The sequence below is a fragment of the Cajanus cajan genome, chromosome 4 (assembly GCF_000230855.2).
Source record: "Cajanus cajan strain Asha chromosome 4, NIPB_CcT2T_4, whole genome shotgun sequence".
Classification (NCBI taxonomy): Eukaryota; Viridiplantae; Streptophyta; class Magnoliopsida; order Fabales; family Fabaceae; genus Cajanus; species Cajanus cajan.
The window spans coordinates 4364055-4370172 of NC_138520.1; the positions used below are offsets into that span (position 1 = coordinate 4364055).

Consider the following 6118-nt stretch of genomic DNA (forward strand, 5'->3'; position numbering starts at 1 on the left):
CATTGATGAAGAGCTAGGATTAGGGTTTAGTATTTGTGTTTCTTCCATGGAAGAAATATTTGGCTGAGGAGGGGTTACTGTGGGAGAGTCTCTCGCTCTCTTTGGACTACCATGCCAAAGTGATAGTTCAGTAAGATCATTCTCATCTTCTGAGTGCCTTGAATTCTTCATATCTAATGTACTCAAAAAATCATACATTGGAAAAAGAGAAGAAAAAGAGAGTGATATGATTGTCTTGAAAGTTGAAACAACTAAAATTGAGAGCTTTGAAGAATATATAGAGAAAAGAAGTGTAATAGGATAAGGTTTATATCTTTTTCAATAAAAACAAATATTTCAAATTTCTTTTATCTTCTTGTTAAAGATCGTGTACATTCAAACATTAAATTTTTTTTTGTAGTAATCTTATATGATATTGATACGAGTGAATATTTCTTAAATGTGATAATAATAAATAACTGACTATTTTCAAGTAAAAATATTTATCATATTTAACCGAAAGATGATTCGATCGTTATACTTTTTAAATATCTAAAATTTCAAAAATTTAACAAACAAAATAATTAATAATAACTATACATGGAACTTCAACTTCCTGTATATATTAAAATACGAGTCTTTGAGCATAGGTAAAGTTTTTAACCAATTTTTTCTTCATTCGGGCCTTGTAGTATTTAATTTTTGGAACACCGTTAAATTTGTTGTCAATTTGTGATTGTAACTAAAGGTGCTTAAAGAATTGTTAACATCCAACTCAGTCAAATTATCAAACCGAATTGAAGAAGAAGAAAAAACTTTTAGTATTTGATATAATTAAGTAAACCTAACATTTTATTCTTGCAAATGCACCCGATTAATATATTTTTTTGTATAAATTACTTTTTTTATTAGTTTTGTATAAATTATTTAATTATATACATTAAAATCATTCCATTATATTTTCAATGAATTAAGTTAATATAAAAAGAACATTTTATTTGATTTAAATTTGAAGGATAATAATATAATCATACCATTCTAAATATATTAAAGACAATATGATATGATAGAACTTAAAACAAATAAATTTTAATTTAACAATAAAAATTAAACATGATATATAGAAAATGTAATTGAATTTAAGAAAATAAAAATATTTATATTAGTATTTTAGTACGTGCAATGCACAAGTTAAATGTTTATTATATTACTAAAATTTATAATAAATTATATGTGCAAAAGAAAATTAGTATTATTTGAATATATAAATTATATTTAAAATTTATAAAATAAATAATTTTAAATATATACATTATCTTTTATATTTATGATAAATAATTTATATTGTAACCCAAGATTATTTTTATTTATAGATAATTTATTTTAAAAATTAAAATTTAATTTATAAATAATTATGATAAATAAAAACTAAATTAGATAAGTAGTTAAGAGGATCCCTAAAAATTCTCTCCTAAAAAAAAGTTCCTAAAAATACTTTAACTAATAATAAAAAAATATGATTGCTACAAAAATACTTGCAAATAATTAAGGGAGATGAGGATCATGATCACCAAAAGATAATGCAATTATAAGAAATTAAAGTTCAATTAAGTTAAAATCTAAGAGATAATACTTACTGCAAATTTTAATATATGTATCTTATCTATATATATATATATATATATATATATATATATATAAATAAGAGATGATAGATAAATAGATAGAGTTCAGATATTTTGACACTAGGTATAAAATTTAGACATTTATACCAAATCTTATATTTTTAATAACTTTTTCTATAATACAAATTTAAATGATATCCAACCATTGAATTATGTGATGTTATACTCAAGATTATTTATATCAAATTTCACACAAAATTATTTACTAGTTCATTGCATTTTTTATTTTAAAATTCATTTAATATGATATTTAAAATATGTGTAAATATTTATTTTAAAATATATATATATATATAAAAGTTCAAATCATGTAAAATTTGATATACTTGTCTTAAGTATAATATCATATAATTTCATAGTTTGATCAATTAAATTTACATTATATAAAAATTTATAAAAATGATAAGATTACACACACATATATAACAATTAACTAAGAAATTTACATTATTGGACTTCACTTCACAATTTTTTTTATTACTATTTATCAATATCTACATTATTGAAAAATATAATATCTAATAGTATTATGTATATATACAGTAAATAATCCCTTCTAATTTACTTTATTTCTATAAGTATTTATAAACATTTAAGAGTACCATATATATATATAGTAACATGACTTTTTTTTTTCACCAACTAAATGATATCATAAATTAAAATAAAGCATTGTTATTATTGACTTTTAATAAACATATTATAAACTATAAGTTTATAAATGTTTCAAACAATACATACTTAAATATCTGAAGACAAGCTATATTAAAAATAAGTTGGGGTTAAACTTTTGTTTTGAGATTACAAAATTAAATATCAATCTTTTTCTAAGAATTTATGCATAATAATATTTTTTTAAATTTTCTATTATTGTCAATATCATGTTCGTCAAATAAGTACTTTTTGTACAAATTTCATATATAAATATTATACATACTATTCAAATAAATTATTTATCTCATGTAATTTTACATGAATGTTTTGTCTTATGTGTAGCAAAAATGCATGTCTAAAAAAAGAAGAAGAAGATTTTTGTTGGAAGTCCAATTATTATGTATAAATACTTCGTTTGTCTTAATTTTTTTTTTATTTTTATATATTTTCATAGTTTAATTTTTAAAATAGTTAATTGAAGAATACAATATTATCTGTGTTAGCATGAATTTTATAATTTTGTGAATAGATTTATACAACTCATTTATTTAATTGCATAGAGTATGGTGCTTACATTTTATATAATATTATTTATTCTTCAATTAAATAAATTTGATAGAAAGTAAATGACCAATTAAATGAATTTTTATAAAATTTACATAGTATTTTTTTTTCTGTGTACACATATTCATCTTATTGTTTTTGTTTTATTCTAATTTTACTTCAATTAGAGGCTGCAACACGTGCTAGAAATTGCTATAACAAGCAGCAAATTCAACGAACAGAACTTGAGCTCAAAGTCTCAAAACAGTCATGGAAATTAAGTAGCGATCACAATTGAACGTTAGGAAACTGATGGGCTGTGAAAATGGACATAGAAGTGAGAATTGATAAAAATGGGCTTTGTTCACGGATATTGCTAGGCTGATGAAAAACACACTTCCACTCTCATATAAGTACACCCCCTTTTTAAAAAAAAATATATAAAATGTTTAAATTACCCTTAAAAAAAATAAAATTCTTAAATTTACACCCCCTTTTCCGCACCCCGGCCCTGGCTTCGAGCAGTTGATGCAGCAGCTCGCCGACAACGACCCCAACCGCTATGGCACGCCGCCTGCCGCCAAGGACGTCGTCAAGAACCTCCCCACCGTCACCGTCGAAGAAGACATGCTGAACTCGGAGCTGAACCAGTGTGCGGTTTGCCAGGAGAGTTCGAGAAGGGGTCGCATGTGATGCAAATGCCCTGCAAGCACGTGTACCACGGTGATTGCTTGATTCCCTGGCTTCGCCTGCACAACTCTTGTCGCGTGTGCCGGTACGAATTGCCCACAAATGACGCCGATTATGAGAATCGGACGCAGGGGAACGCCGGTGATGGGTCGAGGTCCAGTGGGAGAGATAGTGGTGGCAGCGACAATGGCGGTGCAGGTGCAAGGGGGAGTAACAGGCCTGTTCACAGGACTTTTAGAATATATCTGGGGAATCCTTTTGATGCAGGTGGGTCTACGCACGACAGCGGGGAAAGGAGATGGAGGAATTTTCCAGAAGATATAGATTGAAGTTGTATGTGAGTAGTTCTTGTTTGAATATGGTTTTGTGTGTTTTGTTTGTTTTTTATGATTTCAGTTGATAGGCATTCATTGTTTTTATTTTGATTTGAGAATGAGATATATTAGTTTTTGATTGGATTCATGATTCGATGTTCTGGTTCTATAGTATAATTGACAATCGATGACATTGAAGTGTGTGGGTTTTTGGGGGTGTGAGGGTGCGGGGTACGGGGAGTGTGGGGAAAGGGGTGTAAATTTAGAAATTTTATTTTTTTAAGGGTAATTTAGACATTTTATATATATTTTTTAAAAAAAGAGCGTGCTTATACGAGAGTGGAGGTGTGTTTATCATCTGCCATATTGCTATTCACACCCGCATTTTAGGCCACTGTAGAGGCATGGAGACAGCCCAACCCACTCAACCCTAACAGATGTGACCCACAACTAAAAAGCCCAAAAGGTCATTAAAAATTCAAAGAAAAACAAAAGCACCTCTTAAACGTGGGGCCATATGGATTCCATAAAGTGAACAAATAAAATTCAGACAAGATACGTAAAAGTCATATAATTAAATAATAACTAGAAGGATACTCCTGCTTAAAAATGCATGTCTATAAAATTATTTTTTATATTGAGATAACATAATTAGATATTTGAGTTTTTTCTAAAAATATAGGAAAAATAGAAATATTTAAGTTGGTATAGTTTAATGTATATTTTTTTTATTTTATTTAAAATATTTATAAAATTATAATTTTTTATGTATGAAAAAATTATTTTTAATTAAAAACAATGTAACTTATCTTAAATTTAAATATTTTTTAATTTTAAAATATAAAATGATAAATGTATTTAATTTCTCCAACACGTATAGGTATCATCAAATTTGCTAAAAAAATATATAAGAATTTATATAAATTGAAATTAATTATAATTAAAATATTATTGATAAGTATGTATTGGTGTATATCTTTGAAAAATTTAAGAAGGATTTGAGTTATACAAATACGAAGATTAAAAATTAAGTTTGAATTGCATAAACAAATCATTAAAGTTATCACACTTTAATGTTCGCATACTAATCTCATGAAATCTTATTATAAATTAAAGAAATATAACATCTAATATATTTATTTCGTGTCAAGAAAAACATCTAAGTTAACCACAATGGACAAAATATAAATAATAGATGAAAGATAATTATAATGCGAACTCGGGAATATATTTGTCAAAATATATTGTTAAAAGCAAGTGGAAGTCGATTATCTTTATCTTTATAATAAAATAAAAATTTCATGCACCTGTAATTAATCATGGTAATAATGCTAATATTACCAATCTAATCTAATTATCAAAGTGGATATATTACATCTAATCTAAGCACAATTCTCTTGGATGTTCAGCATCTTATGACTTATGAGTTATGGCCACTAACTTTCTGCAGCAAGGTCACGACCACCGTGAGTTACTTAATTCATGTACTTCATGCATCTCCTTGTATCATGTTTTGCAATTCTTTTAAAAATATCTATTGTGCTTTGCATTGATGTAGGTCTCTTTCTTGAGTTCGATGTTGATGTCAATCTATTTGTTGTTTTGGATTATAGTAAGAGTCATTTCTTTTACTTTTCATTTATTTTATACAATTAACATATTGCATTGCAGAAAGCTTGTCAACAACTCAACATCGTGACTGGGAAGTGGTTAAAACACTCATTATATTTTAAGTCAATATATGATAATTACTACCAATTACCAATCAATTTTTGTATATTTTAATAAATGAAATAAATTCTTGAGCTGTTAAATTGGATTGTATATTCATAAAACTGATTATCTAAATGGCCATATAGTTGCTTTGAATAGACATACCAGGTGACATTTGATTCCTCTTAGCAGGCTACACACACTTAGCATCCCTTACTTTTGGAATACATTACAGACAAACGATCAAAAATGAATTTCAAAATTTGATCAAAGGTACTCTGTCTCTCACTTTAAGGTACTACAGAGAAATTAGACCGTGAATGTAGTTAGCTCAATACGAAGATAAAAATAAAATAAAATTGATACATTGATCATTAAGTACATACGAATGACCTAATCTTAATAATCTAATCATTTCTTCTCTCACATATTTTTCACCATATCAATTGGTCTTCCAACGATATTCATGATATAAAATTAAATTCAAAACTCAGGTGAAGAGGAATCAAAAGAATAAGAGATAAAGGAATTCAGTACAAA

General features: G+C 26.4%; 1 pseudogene; it reads left to right on the forward strand.

Moving 5' to 3' along the window:
* Nucleotides 1-3323: 3323 nt before the first annotated feature.
* On the forward strand, nucleotides 3324-4056 carry LOC109816648 (E3 ubiquitin-protein ligase RING1-like; annotated as a pseudogene).
* Nucleotides 4057-6118: the final 2062 nt, after the last annotated feature.